Source organism: Neophocaena asiaeorientalis, unplaced genomic scaffold, assembly GCF_003031525.2.
Source record: "Neophocaena asiaeorientalis asiaeorientalis breed wild unplaced genomic scaffold, Neophocaena_asiaeorientalis_V1.1 scaffold70, whole genome shotgun sequence".
In the NCBI taxonomy this organism is placed as follows: Eukaryota; Metazoa; Chordata; class Mammalia; order Artiodactyla; family Phocoenidae; genus Neophocaena; species Neophocaena asiaeorientalis.
In genome coordinates, this window is record NW_020175410.1 from 7063175 (window position 1) to 7080898 (window position 17724).

A 17724-nucleotide genomic window follows, 5' to 3' on the forward strand; every position below is an offset into this window, starting at 1 on the left:
ACAAAAATCCATAATCTATAAAATAATCAAATACAGCTTAAAAAAATATTACAAAAATGAAGAACTCAAGAGATCCTTTTTAAAGTAGATCAGACACAGAAGATAAGAAGATATTTAAACAGGAAGAAATATTTTTTGAAAATATGCAATTAGAAAATATCCAGAGTGAAGCATATGGAAGAAAAAGAGATATCGAAGAATAGAAGAGATACATGAGATCCAGAAGAAAAGCCTCAGAATGCAAGTAATTCTAGTGGTAGAAAAAAGGGAAAAACAGTGCAGGGGCAGTAACACAAGACATGCAAGCTAGAGACACTGCAAAATTAATGAGAGGGGGAAAAAAACTATCAGAATTACTGAAAAGAAAATCACACATGGGAGTATCATTTTAAAAAATACCTGAAAACCAAAGACAAAAAGCTTAAAAACACCGTATGTTTAAAATTATCTTCTAATATACAATATTATAATATACATATTATCTTCTAATATGCAATATTAAGAGAGCTGTTTGTTAACAGGAATGAGGGAACATTAAATACAATGATTAAAAACTTTCAAGATGTTGAAAGTAACTTATCCATGTAAAACTCTAAATTTGTAGAAAATATCCTTCAAAAATGAAGTCAAAGTGAAGACAACTTTAGACAAATGAAACTTGACAGTTTATCATCATTAGAACAAAATTTTTTAAATATACTAAAAATAATCATCAGAGGAAGGAAGATTATTCCAGAAGGAAGCATGATACCTCAGGAAGAGATATCATGTCATATTAAAATACATAAGAACAATAACACAAACCTCAGGTATAGTCAGGGGCAGGAGTTAAATATTTTAAGGTGTATATATTGTCTCAGAAGAGGTAAAGGTATAAATATTGTAAGAAGTAAGAGGGCGTCTGTGAAATGGAAGAGTGAATCCAATCATAAAATAAAATTGCATTCTTTAATTACATAGCCTCAAATCATATAAAGCTAAAATTGACAGAACTGAGAGACAAATTTAAAATCATAAAGATTTTAGCCTAGCTTTCTAAGTAAATAATAGAAAAAGAGACAAAAATTTAGTGAATATGCAATATTTGAAAAGCACAGCTAACAGCTGATTTAGTGTCCTATACCTACAATTGCATGTGGTAGACATAATAATAGCCCCCATGATAACCATGCCTAAATCCCCAGAATCTGTGAATGTGTTACCTTATATGGAAAAAAAGGAGTTTGCTGATGTGATTAAATTAAGGACTTTGAGAGGAGATTATCCTGAATTATCCAGCTGAACCCAGTGTAATCACATGGATCTTTAGAAGACAGAGAAAGGAGGACCAGAGTCAGGAAAAGGCAAAGTGATGACAGAAGCAAAAGGAGAGACTGGAAGAGTCTACACTGTTAAACTTTGAAGCTAGAGGATGGGCCCTGGACACATGTAATGCAGGCAAACTCCAGAAACTAGGAAAGACAGGGAAACAGATTCTCTCCTACAGTGTCTGGAAGAAAGTGTATTCCCACTGACACATTTTGGATTTCTAATCTCCAGGATTATAAGATAATACATTTGTGTTGCTTCAAGCCACCAAGTTTGGGGTAATATGTTACAGTGGTAATAGGAAATAAATACACTATGGAATACATAAATTTTTGCCAAGTACTCATAACCTATTTTGCAGAACTGATTATAACACTGACTATAAATTCAATCTCAACAAAAGTAAATAAATTTAAATATTTTAAGTTTTTCAGAGTGTGCTCTCTGATCAGAGTGAAAATAAGCTAAATTAAGCTAAACCACTAAAATAAATAACGACAATATACTAAAATATTTGAAATTTAGGAAACATAATGATAAAATTAATGTGTCAAAGAAGACATGAAAATAAAGATTAGAAAATATTTTGAACTAATAATAAAAACATGATATATCAAAGCTGTTGAGAAACAGGTAAGCCATGCAAAGGGGCAAATTAATAGACAAATTCTCTAATTCAAAATGAAAAGACTAATAGTCAGTAATATAGTGTTCATCACAAGAAGCTAGGAAAAATAACCTCAGAGAGTTAAACAAAAACGTAGCAATAATCAATGTATAATGATGAGTTTGAAAAGTTTGTTTTCAAACTTATTTCAAAGACAAGTGTCAGAAGTTGGTTGAGTGTCCTATAAAAAAAAATAAATGTTCAAGAGAAGAAATGAAAGACTAAATTTAGTTTTTTGAAAAGACTAATAAAATTGATAAGTGCCTAATGAGATATGAGACAACATACAGCATACAATATCAGGAAAGAACAAGGGGTCATCAATTCCAATCCTAGAGACATTATAAAAGATAATAATTCTAAATCAGTAGCATAAAGAAGAAAAATATTCTTTGGTGGGGCTGATGGTGGACTCTAAAAGGGCTCATGCCAAGGAGTACTTCCCAGAGCTTCTGCTGCCAGTGTCCTTGTCCATACGGTGAACCACAGACAACCCCTGCCTCTGCAGGAGATGCTCCAACACTAGCAGTTCCTGGCACAAAGCTCCCAAATCCCTGGAATCTCTTGAGTGATAAGAGTGGCTTATGCTTACCCCTGTGAATCTGCCCATAAGAAAGACGGCTGCAGGCTCACAGAGCATTAAGGCAGCTCACCACAGAACCAGCAGCCATGTGGTTGACAGGGTCTTGGTGCTCAGGCCGGATGTCAGGCCTGTGCCGCTGAGGTGGGAGAGCCGAGTTCAGGACATTGGTCCACCAGAGACCTCCCAGCTCCACTCAATATCAAATGGCGAAAGCTCTCTCAGAGATCCCCATCTCAACACTAAGACCCAGCTCCACTCAACGATGAGCAGGCTACAGTGCTGGACACCCTTTGCCAAATAAATAGCAAGACAGGAAAACAAAACCACCCATTAGCAGAGAGGCTGCCTAAAATAAAAATGAGGTCACAGACACCCCAAAACACACCACCAGATGCAGTCATGTCCACCAGAAACACAAGATCCAGCCTCATCCACCAGAACACAGGCACAGGTCCCCTCCACCAGGAAGCCTACACAACCCACTGAACCAAATAAAATAAAAATGAGGTCACAGACACCCCAAAACACACCACCAGATGCAGTCATGTCCACCAGAAAGACAAGATCCAGCATCATCTACCAGAACACAGGGTACCAGTCCCCTCTACCAGGAAGCCTACACAACCGACTGAACCAATCTTACCCAGTGGGGGTAGACACCAAAAACAATGGGATTTACAAACCTGCAGCCTGTGAAAAGGAGACACCAAACACAGTAAATTAAGCAAAATGAGAAGACAGAGAAACACACAGCAGATGAAGGAGCAAGATAAAAACACACCAGACCAAACAAATGAAGAAGAAATAGGCAGTCTCCCTGAAAAAGAATGAAAAGAATTGAGGACAATCTGAGAGACATCTGGGACAACATTAAATGCATCAACATTTGAATTATAGGAGTCCCAGAAGAAGAAGAGAAAGAGAAAGGGACTGAGAAAATGTTTGAAGAGATTATAGTTGAAAACATCCCTAATATGGGAAAGGGGAGAGTCAATCAAGTCCAGGAAACACAGAGAGTCCTATACAGGATAAATCCAAGAAGAAACATGCCAAGACACATATTAATCATACTATCAAAAATTAAATACAAAGAAAGCATATTAAAAGCAGCAAGGGAAAAACAACAAATAACATACAAGGGAATCCCCATAAGGTTAACAGCTGAACTTTCAGTAGAAACTCTGCAAGCCAGAAGGGAGTGGCAGGATATGTGTAAAGTGATGAAAGGGAAAAACCTAAAAACCAAGATTACACTACCCAGCAAGGATCTCATTCAGATTCAACAGAGAACTTAAAAGCTTTACAGACAAGCAAAAGCTAAGAGAATTCAGCACCACCAAACCAGCTTTACAACAAATGTGAAAAGAACTTCTCTAGGCAAGAAACACAAGAGAAGCAAAAGACCTCCCCAAAAAAAAAAAAAAAACCCAAAACAATTAAGAAAATGGAAATAGGAACTTACATAGCGATAACTACCTTAAATGTAAATGGATTAAATGCTCCAGCCATAAGACATACACTGGCTGAATGGATATAAAAACAAGACCCATACATATGCTGTCTACAAGAGACCTACTTCAGACCTAGGGACACATATAGACTGAGAGTGAGGGGATGGAAAAAGATATTCCATGGATATGGAAATCAGAAGAAAGTTGGGGTAGCAATTCTCATAACAGACAAAATAGACTTTAAAATAAAGACTATTACAAGAGAAAAAGAAAGCCACTACATAATGATCAAGGGATCAATGCAAGAAGAAGATATAACGATTGTAGATATTTATGCACCTAACACAGGAGCACCTCAATACATAAGGCAAATGCTAACAGCCATAAAAGGAGAAATCGACAGTAACACAATCATAGTAGGGGACTTTAAGACCCCACGATCATCAATGGGCAGATCATCCAAAATGAAACTAAATAAGGACACACAAGCTTTAAATGATACATTAAACAAGATGGACTTAATTGATATTTATAGGACATTCCATCCAAAAACAACAGAATAAACTTTCTTCTCAAGTGCTCATGGAACGTTCTCCAGGATAGAACGTATCTTGCATCACAAATCAAGCCTTGGTAAATTTAAGTAAATTGAAATTGTATCAAGTATCTTTTCTGACCACAGTGTTATGAGACTAGATATCAATTAAAGGAAAAAGTCTGTAAAAAATACAAAGAGATGAAGGCTAAATAATAAACTACTAAAGAGCCAAGAGATCACTGAAGAAATCAAAGAGGAAATCAAAATATATCTAGAAACAAATGACAATGAAAACACGATGACGCAAAACCTATGGGATGCAGCAAAGGCAGTTCTAAGATGGAAGTTTATAGTGATACAAACCTAGCTCAAGAAACAAGAAACAAATCAAATAAACAACCTAAACTTACACCTAAAGCAATTAGAGAAAGAAGAACAAAGAAAACCCAAAGTTAGCAGAAGGAAAGAAATCATAATGATCAGATCAGAAATATATTCAAAAGAAATGAAGGAAACAATAGCAAAGATCAATAAAACTAAAAGCTGTTCTTTCAGAAGATAAACAAAATTGATAAACAATTAGACAGACTCAGCAAGAAAAAAAGGGAGAAGCCTCAAATCAATAGAATTAGAAATGAAAAGGGAGAAGTAACAGACACTGCAGAATTGCAAAGGATCATGAGATTACTATAAGCAACTATATGCCAAAAAAAATGGACAGCCTGGAAGAAATGGATACATTCTTAGAAAAGCACAACCTTCCGAGACTGAACCAGAAAGAAATAGAAATAGAAACAGAACATTCACAAGCACTGAAATTAAAACTGTGATTAAAAATCTTCTAACAAACAAAAGCCAAGGACCAGACGGCTTCACAGGTGAATTCTATCAAACATTTAGAAACGAGTTAACACCTATCCTTCTCAAACCTTTCCACAATATAGCAGAGGGAGGAACACTTCCAAACTCATTCTATGAGGCCACTATCACCCTGCTACCAAAACCAGACAAAGATGTCACAAAGAAAGAAAACTACAGGCCAATATCACTGATGAACATAGATGCAAAAATCTTGAAAAAATACTAGCAAACAGAATCCAGCAGCAAATTAAAAGGACCATACACTATGATCAAGTGGGGTTTATCCCAGGAATGCAAGGATTCTTCAATATACACAAATCAATGTGATACACCATACTAACAAATTGAAGGATAAAAACCATATGATCACTGTAATAGATGCAGAAAAAGCTTTTGACAAAATTCAACACACATTTATGATAAAAACACTTCAGAAAGTAGGCATAGAGGGAACTTACCTCAACATAAAAAAGGCCATATATGACAAACCCACAGCTGACATCATTCTCAATGTGAGACACTGAAACCATTTCCTCTAAGTTCAGGGACAAGATAAGGTTGTCCACTCTCACCATTATTATTCAACATGGTTTTGGAAGTTTTAGCCACAGCAATCAGAGAAAATAAATAAAAGGAATCCCAATCTGAAGAGCAGAACTAAAACTGTCACAGTTTGCAGATGACATGATACTATACATAGAGTATACTAAAGATGCTACCAGAAAACTACTAGAGCTAATCATTGGGTAAAGTAGCAGGAAACAACATTAATGCACAGAAATCTCTTGCAATCCTATACACTAGTGATGAAAAATATGAAGGAGAAATTAAGGAAACACTCCAATTTACCACTGCAAGAAAAAGAACAACATACCTAGGAATAAACCTACCTAAGGAGACAAAAGACCTGTATGCAGAAAACTGACACTGATGAAAGAAATTAAAGATGATACCAACAGATGAAGAGATATACCATGTCCTTGGATTGGAAGAATCAACATTGTGAAAATGACAATACTATCTAAAGCAATCTACGGATTCAATGCAACCCCTAATAAACTACCAATGGCAATTTTCACAGAACTAAAACAAGAAATTTTACAATTTGTATGGAAACATAAAAGACACCGAGTAGCTAAGGCAATCTTGAGAAAGAAAAAGGGAGCTGGAGGAATCAGGTTTTCTGACTTCAGACTATACTACAAAGCTACAGTCATCAAAACAGTATGGTAATGGTACAAAAATAGAAATATAGATCAATGGATCAGGATAGAAAGCCCAGAGATAAATCCATGCACATACGGTCATCTTATCTTTGATAAAGGAGGCAAGAATATACAATGGAGAAAAGACAGCCTCTTCAATAAGTGGTGCTGGGAAAACTGGACAGCTACATTTAAAAGAATGAAATTAGAACACTCCCTAATGCCATACACAAAAATAAACTCAAAATGGATTAAAGACCTAAATGTAAGGCCAGACACTATAAAACTCTTAGAGGAAAACATAGGCAGAACACTCTATGACATAAATCAGAGCAAGATCCATTTTGACCCACTCCTAGAGAAATGGAAATTAAAAAAACAAAAACAAATGGGACTTAATGAAACTTAAATGCTGTTGCACAGCAAAGGAAACCTTAAACAAGAAGAAAAGACAACCCCCACAATGGGAGAAAATATTTGCAAATGAAGAAAGTGAAAAAGGATTAATCTCCAAAATATACAAGCAGCTCATGCTGCTCAATAAAAAAAATTTTAAAAAACCAATGCAAAAATGAGCAGAAGATCTAAACAGACATTTCTACAAAGAAGATATACAGATTGCCAACATATACATGAAGGATGCTCAACATCAGTAATCATTAGAGAAATGCAAAACAAAACTATAACGACGTATAACCTCAGACCAGTCAGAATGGCCATCATCAAAAAATCCACTAAAAATAAATGCTGGAGAGGGTGTGGAGAAAAGGGAACCCTCTTGCACTGTTTGGGGAATGTAAATTGATATAGCCACTATGGAGAACAGTATGAAGGTTACTTCAAAAACTAAATATAGAATTAGCATATGAGCCAGCAATCCCACTACTGGGCATATACCTTGAGAAAACCATAATTCAATAAGAATCATGTACCACAATGTTCACTGCAGCTCTTTTTACAACAGCCAGGATATGGAACCAACCTAATTGTCCATTGGCAGATGAATGGATAAAGAAGATGTGGCACATATATACAATGGAATATTACTCAGCCATCAAAAGAAATGAAATTGAGTTATTTGTAGTGAGTTGGATGGACCTACAGTCTGTCATGCAGAGTGAAGTATGTCAGAAAGAGAAAAACAAATACTGTATGCTAACACATATATATGGAATAAAAAAAAAAAAACTGGTTCTGAAGAACCTAGGGGCAAGACAGGAATAAAGATGCAGACGTAGAGAATGGACTTGAGGACATGGGGAGGGTTAAGGGTAAGCTGCAATGAAGTGAGAGTGTGGCATGGACATATATACACTACCAAATGTAAAACAGACAGCTAGTGGGAAGGAGCCACATAGCACAGGGAGATTAGCTCAGTGCTTTGTGACTACCTAGAGGGGTGGGATAGGGAGGGTGGGAGGAGTTAATGGTCATGAAAAAGCATTTGATGAAATTCAATACACGTTTATTACAAAAGTCCACAACACTTGAGAACGAAAAAAGGAGCTGGAGGAATCAGGCTCCCTGACTTCAGACTATACTACAAAGCAACACTACATAGTATGAAGATAATGGCTCTTTCTTGATCTGATAATGGGTGCCTATAACATTTCTCTACAAAATATAATGTTTACTTTTGAATTATTAAAAATATTTTCCCTATTATTAGAAAGGATACTAAAATGTCCTATATCACCAATTTTGTTGGTTACTGCATATCCCAGACTGTACAATAAAGTATTAAAAGGTATAAGTATTTAAAGTTAGAGATAAAACTGCCATTATTTGCATACAAAACGATTGTGTAGAAAGAAATTCATAAAGAATGTATAGACAACTTTCATAAATAATAAGGCAAGTAATGAGGTCAGTAGATACACAATATATAAAAGTGAAATATATTCCTATGCATTCCATATATTAGACTCTTTTATAACAACAAAAACTGTCAACAAAACAAATGAAATTATATGACTGCTAAATAGAAATCCTTAGAAACATTATTGAGAAAAATTTAAAGAGGCCTAAATAAAAGACTGAATACACTTTATTCATGAACTAGGAGACTAAATAATATAAAGATGCCAATATGTCAACGTTTATTTAGAGAATAAATTGGATTCCTGTCAATATCATAACCCTATTTGTAGAAGTTGATAAAATTTTAAAATGCATATGGAAGGAAAAGAAGCAAAAATCGCATGGAATATCTTACATAAGAAAAACATACACTATCAGATACCAAGGTTTACTATCAAATTGTTTTTGGACAATATGTTATTGGCATGAGAAGAAGCAGATAGAAAAAGGAACAGGATAAAGACTCCATAAAGAGATCGCTGCTTCTATGACCACCTGATTCTTAAGAAAATTGCTACTGCAAATTAGAATGAAGCGGATGACCATTTAAATATATGGTAATGCAAAAACTTAATATCCAAGTAGAAAAAAGTAGTTATTCACAAACCATATATAAAAATCAATTCCAGATAGACTGTAAATTTGAGTGTGAATGGTAAAGCAAGAAAACTCATAGAAGATAACAAGCAGAATATCTTTATGACCTTAGAGTAGGCAAAACATGTTTTAATAGGTATCAAAACTTACTAACCATAAAAGTAAAATATTGATACATTAGACTGCAATTAAAATTTTGTGTTCAATAAAATTAAGAGAATGAAATGAAAACTATATGTGATATGTATACTTACATATGGCACTTATCCATAATACATAAAGAATACTACGACTTAATAAGAAAAAGATAATCCAATTTATAAAAGATGCATACAGTGGGGTGGATATGACTTAAACAGGAATTTTACTAAAGAAGTCATGGTTAATTAATATATAAAAAGGTGTCAGCATAATTAATTAGCATCAATAATAAACACGTTAAACCCATGATATGGTAGATGTATATACCAACAGAATGGCAGAATGGTCAAAATGAAAAAACAGACTATGTCAAGTACTAGATTTTACAAGTCATTAATTTCTGTTCTTTTTTAAAAATCATATTGCTTTTTCCTGGTTCTCAAGGTTTATCTTATTTTACTCTAATTACTCATGTTGCAAATGTAGCTCAATAATTATTTTTTTTCTTTCCAAATATTAACATTTAAGACTATACTTCTCAAAGTTCTAATTTAACTAAATTTCAAATAATTTGATATGTATTTTATTTACTTTTAGTTTATTTTAAAATTTCTACTATGATTTTTTTCTTTTCACTATTTTACTTATGAGTTATTTACATGTTTACTGTTTAAAGTTTCAAATTTACAGGGATTTTTCTTGGTATGTTTTATTTTTTCCAATTTATTTATACTCAGAAAATATGGACTGTATAATACAGACGCTATGATATAAATTTTTATAAGTGTTACATGTGTACTTGAGGAGAACCTGAATTCTATCATTGTTGATGCAATGTTCTATATAAGATACCTATACCAAGCTTGCTAATTTCCCTGTTCAAATCTATATCCTTCCTGATGTTTTCTTTAACAGGTAATAATTGCAGAAGTTATGTCTAACTTCTCCCATAGTTGATTTCTCTGCTTTGCTTTAGAAATATGATAATTTTGATTTACAAATTTTCAGATTTTTTGTGTATATCTATTTAGAATCATTATAATTTCTTGAAGAAATTGAACTTTTAAACATTATATATTTATCCTTTGTATTTCTTTTATACCTTAAAATCTCTTACATTATATCCCACATATATGAATATATAAGTGAAAATATTCATATCTATATATATTTTCATTAATTAACTAATTTAGTCACTTGTACTGTACTTTAGGTTCACCTTGTTTTCTCTATGCTTTCTTGTCATTACTACCACCTAGTAGTGACTATTAAGATAACATCACTTATAAGACATATCCTAATTTCAGCTGATAACATGTGACAAATATGGTAGTCCAATTATCTGTGGTTTTAAGCAGTCTTTGTGTGTGTGTGTGTGTGTGTGTGTGTGTTTTAATACAGTCATTGACTAATGATAATATTCTTTTTAAGTGAGTTTGTTTAGCAGTCTTACAATCTGAACTTGTGAAATGTAGGGCTTTTACTGCTGGAACCCAGGGTAGTTGGGTTTAAGGGTGTGTCCCTCAAGAGAAATGTTGTACTGATTTTAAAAGTTTTGTACTGATTCTGATATGTACTTTTGCTTGAAAAGTCAGAAATATGGTGTAGGAAAGCACTGGCATTAGGTAAACCATGCACTTTCTAAATTCATATTTTGAATTAAGGTGAGCCTGTGTATAGTTTGGGAACATAATATTTACTCTAATAATTATTGTTGGCTAAATTTTTGGCATTATGAAACAAATTCTAAGGTATGTACACTGATGACATTTTTGAATCAAAATAATTAAAAAAAACTTTTTGAGGATAGTGGATTTACAATGTTGTGTTAGTTTCAGGTGTCAAAATAACTTCAATGAAGTAGAAGAGCATGTATGGCTTTATGATTACAGAATTACATGGACATTGTAAAATTTGTTAACTGACCAAAGAAGGTTTGTAACAACACTATTTTATGGAATTTTGTGGGGTTTTTCCCTCTGTTATCTGTAATAATTTCTATATTAATTCTAACTAAATTAAATATTCTGTCAAAGATGTTAAGATATACTCCATGTTTACTCTGTAGATCTGTCAGTTATTTTGAACATTAAAATGGTGAGGAACATACCATTTATGGTTATATCTTCTGTATTTTCTTTCCTTTGTAGAGAAAATGAAAAATATGTGATTACAGTTAGTGTGAGCTACAAATCTCAGAATAATTAGTTTTAATGATTACCTTGCATTAAAATAGTCACAGTTTCCCTCTTTAAAAAAAAGAAAATTCCATTAAGATGTTTAAGTCCATTTTGAAAAAACTTATTTTATTGTATTTTTATATAAAAAAGTATTTATTTTAAGTGGAGAACTCTTCCAAGAGCTTCAGCAAATGTATATACCTGTGCAACCTTGAGCAAGTACAGATATAGAATGTGGTCATCAATCTCAAAGAGTTCACAGCTGGGCTTTTGCAGTAAATTCTTCCCAAGATCACTGGCCCCGGACAACCACAAATCAGCTTCTTTTACTATTGATTATTTTTTCCTATTCTACAGTTTGAAATTAATGGAATCACAGAATATACACTCTTTTGTGCTTGGCAGCTTTTGCTCAGCATGATGTTTCTGAGATTCATCCATTTTGTTGCTTGTATATCCATTTTGTTGCTCTCTTGCTGTTCTGCCCTATTCCTTTGTGTGTAGTCATCTCTTGATAGCCATCTAAGTTGTTTCAAGTTTGGGGATATTACAAATAAAACTACTATGAAAATTCATGTTCAAGTACTTCTACGAACATACATTTTCATTCCTCTAGGTAAATAACAAGAGTTGAATTGCTAGGCCATGTCATAAGTATATGTTTAACCTTTTAAGAAACTGCCAAACTGTTTTTCCAGAGTGGTTTGTACCATTTTATATTTCCAGCAGTATTGTGCTAAAGCCCCAGGTGTTCTGGTTATAATGCATCCTCTCCAACAATGAATGAAAAATTCACAATGCAGGCCATTCACCAAAGCTTTCAGTATCTGTAAGTTACCACTATTTTTATTATAATTGTCTTTAATACTAGTCAGATGGACATTGTAGCAAACTGTCTGGACAATTGGAGTTGGAGAGTCATGTTACTGCAAACAGTGAAGTTTTCTAAATGCACTGGGAATAACTAGATTTAAACAATGCTGATGGGATTGCTTTATTTAATACTAAATATAAATAAGTGATAACGCTAGTTAACAAAATAATTTAGCATAATTCAGAGGTTGTGTATAGTCGAAAACAGTAGTGACCCTCACAACAACTTTTCTTTTTTCATTTATTTATGTTAGTTGAGCAATCTTTGTTGACTCCTGGGGATACTGAGGACTGAGGAAGTCTTTTAGTCCTCTTTCCTTTTGTTGTTCTTCTTAGTTATAAAACATAAGGGTCAAATTATGGTTTATAAAAGCATCATTGGGAAAATAGCATCCATTTCCTTTTGTTCCATTCTGCAGTGCTGCCTAGAAGTTGAGGAGAAAGGTAAATCTTCTCACTTCTTTTTTCTTTTTCTTTGCTCTAGGTTATATAGTCTGTCCCCATGTAGCCAATGTATGCCTTTATCAAGGAATATGTAAACAATTTAACAGACTCTATATAATCTTTCAATCACAAATGATAGTTTCAAAACAATCTTTGATTCTTTAGTTTATTAAGTTTAGAATGAGACTTTTGTATAGGGACCCCTTTTATATAGGGAACCATTACATAAATGAAAGCATTTTTAAGTTGTAAAATTCTTAACACATCCTTCTGGGTAATTTTGGATTTTAAACAGAGTAATTAAATTCAGTTTTTCTTAAAAGTTGTTTCCTCATTTGTTTTGTTAGTCCTGAGGTAAAATATGAAATTGTATCCCTTTATCTTTTAATTTAAAATTTATTGATTTCTGCACCTTTACATGAACATACTTAATAGTTTTTTTAAATTAATTTTTATTGGAGTATATGCACACGTTTTCAAGTTGTTAGGAAGACCTTGTTTTTATTTGTTTGTTTTGTTGGATTGTTTTGATTTGGGCTTTTTTTGGTTGATTATGCTTGTGTGTTAGTGGACCTAAGTGTCCAGCTGTATAAATGATAAATAAATATTAAACTGAGGAGGGACATAGGGACTTGATTACAAAGTGGCTGAAAACTCCTCAGCAACTTTGCTAAACTGGCATTTTTCAGTATGTACATATCTCTGAATTCTTCAGAGTTTATACTGAAATTAATAAAATAAGAGCGGGACGAAGAATCAATGCTGTATGTTTTGTTATGTACTTTGTTCCAACTAGCTGATTCTTAGTTTATATTGTCCTTCTTCATTTTGGGTTTCAAAAACATAATCTGATGCTCATTTTTGTGGCAACTTTTATAAGTACACTATACTTTATCAATACCTTTTTATTCATTTTTTTTTCTTACTCTGTAAACAAGTATGGTCATCTCTTTTTAAACATATCCAGACAAAATTTAGTTGGCCTCATTGTTTTATTGAAAATGAAAATCACAAGATGTTGTAACTGTTTATTGTTTTTTTAATTTTATTTTAGATCTACATATATTTTTTTCTTTTTTAATGAATGGAAGATTCTTTAAATTCTATAGTACTTTATTCACACAGGTGATTTCACTGTTGATTTTAGGTGGAGCATTACAAAATGCTGAGCTTTTATTAATCTCATTGGATTATTTCTGAATCTTGATTGCTAAGAGACTTAAAAGTTTAATAGCCAGGGTATTACTAAATCAAATTTCACTTATTTCAATGTTTACATTGAAGTAAATTTGAGAATTCCACAATTACTTGATAATTAATGTATTAACAAGCAAGTTTAAAAAAAGAAAATCTTGTTATTTAAAATTTTTGAAATATTTGTATTAACAGTTAACTTTATACATAGTACAGGCTAGACTTTTTTTCTAAAAACAAACACTGAAATACATCTACTGGGAAAGTGTTAATAACTAGTTGACTAAAAGGAAGAGATCTTCTCAGAACAGGAGCTACAAATTGTTAGATATGTTTGAAAGTGATTCCCTTTTGGCCACAAGGTTTCATGTTGAAGGCTTTTTCTGTTTTTTGAGGATTTAAAACAGTGAGCAGTAACATGGTAAAATCTCAGGAGACAATGTCTTTGTGAATATCTATCTTCCCTGTGAAGAGAGCAAAAATGTACCTTACGTATAAAATTTAAATAGTCAGATCTTGAGATGCCCACAAAAGGAACCAATTTTCACTAGTTTTTTCCTCTCCATAAATCCAGACAAATTGGTAGACTCTTCTCAAAACTAAAGTACCAGGAGTATGTTCATGAATTTGCTACAGCAAATGAATAACAATATAGAAGAATCATGGAATGTTAGGCTAGAAGGAACCTTATAGACCATCTAATTCCAAACCTTATTTTTAGGATAAGGAAGTAACACGAGGGAACCACCTATTAACAGGTATCAGGCAATCACCCAAGTCCCTAGTTTCCTAACTCATATTTCTTTATTATTCTGTAGTATTATTGATTTTTAATACATGTTAATTAATAATTTCATACATGGACTCTTCCTCTTTTCTCCAGGAGGTGTACAAACTTCATCCCTCCTTGTGTATCTAACAGATATTATCTTAATTCTTGTCCAGACCCCCCACCAGAAGAATAAACTTTGCATAGAGAATCAATAACCTAAGTTTTGAACAATGCTAATCATTGACTCAATGAACAGTAGATCAGGTAAGGAAGAAAAAAAATTAAAATAGTAAAGAAGTAATACAGTTATATCATATTTGAACCTATGTAATTGCTCTCCTTACTTTCTAAATTTGTGTTAACTTTTCCTTACTCATTTAGAGAGGATACATGTTAGACTTCATCCCTAAAAGAACTGACAGTTTCTTGTATTGTTTTTGTTTTAGTTTCAAAGTAATAGTGTAAGAGTCAAGTAATTGGTTCGCAGAATTAATGTTCTATTTTACTCCTAGTTTGATCTTCTTAATATTTATATTTCTACCATTTTTGATGTAATTCAAGTGAATAAAATCATCACCTGGCAGTCATTTGAGTGTGATTGAAATGTGAAATATGCAGACTAGGAAAAGGGTGAATTGGGAAATACATTTATCACATTTTCACTTCAGCATGACAATAAATCTCTCCATTAGGTGAAACCAGCCATGTAACTATCTGCTTCCTTTAAGTGGAAAGATATCATAAAATCTAATCTATTTTGTGAAACAGTCTTGCATGAGACTAAAATAAGCAACAATCCCAAACTGACAAAATACCTAAATATCACCCATTGAAGTTCAATCACAAAGAAAACATTGTAGACAATTTAAAAAAAAATTTCTACATACATGGAATATTTCCACAGCAAATCTCCACCTCTCAGGGTTCAAATTTTTCCATTTCTCTTCACTGTGGTCATGCATGACTGGTATTCATATATTCTTAGCTGCTTACTTTGACAAGGGAGAAGCTAATGAATAAAAAAGGTTGACTAGCTCACTGAAGGTCACTTTAGCAGCAGTTAAGCTAGGAAGAGACCTGGACACCCTCCCTTGATTGAGACTCAATTTGTGCTACATATTTCTCCTATAAACGCTCAGATCATGCCCACATTTCAGCTTAAAGCACTGCAAGTTTCCTCTCAGTTTACTACATCCCTGTCCAGAGAAATCAGATGAAGAGGAAGAACAGTCTCAGGGACCAGTTTGAAGACTCTTAACAGTTGACATACCGGCCAAATCATGAATCAGGTATCATAAATCAAGGTTTACCCCTATATCTTGTTCCAATAATTTTCCTGTAATACAATAAATATTTCTGTTCATATAAATGATAATCAGAATGCAGCTCACAAGTATTAGAACCAACATTGAAAGTCTGGTTTAGTTGATTTCAAAAGCTGTTTTTGAGCAATTTGACTCAGTCTCCCTTGAGGACTTCAGCAGACTGCATAAAATGTGCCCCAGAGTAGACCACATAAAGAGCCACTTCATGTCAAGTTTGCACACTTGATTGACGGCATCCTACCTCAACCACCTTCAGTTTTTTGCCTGAGGGTTTTGCCATTCTAGAGGAGCATGCTCAGACCAAGGAAGGTGAGACATGCTAGGGTGATAAAATACCTGGGCTCAGCCTAACAGTGGTGGGTAAATACCACAGCTTTCTTCCTTTTCCAGAGGAGGCGGGCAATCAGTTGCAGTATTATGAACCCAAATACTGTATTTGGAGGCTCTTAATACAGCTGTTATTGCAATTAGTATATAGAAGTCATTTCTGTGACACTTTTAGAACTTAAGCTGTAGGATTTCATGGAACAGGTGATTCTACAAGAAAGGTTCACTGGTGAAATCTGCAATGTTGGAGGTGAGATTGCAAGCCATTTTAGGTAAGAGAAAAGAATAAGAAGAAAATTCATTGAGACTAGAATAATCTTTCTTTTTAGAAGAATCACCTAACTGGAGAAAAGAATCTACCTTAAGAAATAATGAGAGATAAGGTTGAATAGATAAGAAAGAGTCAGGGAACAAAACAAATTAAAGATTTTTGGATTTGATCTAATAAACCTTATGAAATGAATATAGGTTCTTGATTCAGGATACTCAGAAAATTATACTGTAAGATCAAACTAATATCCATTTGAGAGAGAAAGGAACCCATAATCAAACCACATATAAAATATATTTTCAACTATCTGCTGTGATATTTTTAATAAATAAAAAGTAAATACCACAAATATAACAAAATTTGAAAATCTGCCTACGTAGTGACTTATTGTTTGTAAATAATACCACTTTAAGAAATGAAAACTTCTATCTTAGTGTTACATGAAGAAGGTATAAGATAACCATGGAAATTGCACTTATTCATAAACAATGATATCCCACCACTTGTGGTAGGCAGAATTATCCTGTTGAATAAATGGATGACTCTAAAGAAAGGTCTTGAGGTATAAAAAGATGAGCCTTAAAAGAAGAATGTAAGGTAGTCATTATCCTGTAGATATTGCCATCAGTGACCTAATTTATCAGATTCTGGAAATTATTAAAGAAAGATCACTTAAAGAAGGGGCAAAATCAAGGGGTTGTGCAGCTTTATCATTTAAAAGAAATGTGATAGATATATGGATGTTTACAGGACAGTTTCTAAAATTTGACTGAGATATTAGAAAATTTGCAGTAATTCTATCATTTGTAACTACAATTTTATTTTGTCAGGTTTTTTTTCCTTTCATTGATTGAATTATTCCTAAAACTATACACAAACAGTTCATTTAGAAACTATTTTAATATGAGATGTTAAAGTGAACAGTGCTTCTATTAAAACTAAAATGTATCTGCCTTTGCTTGCTATATAACAGCTAATATTTTCTATTTTAAGTGAAACTTTTAAATATAGGGAAAAGAATTACAATGGGATTATAAAGATTTTTTTAATCAACAAATAAGCATAGTCCTAAATATAATTTAGAATATACAATCTACCTCGTTTTTTTTTTTTTTTTTTTTTAATTT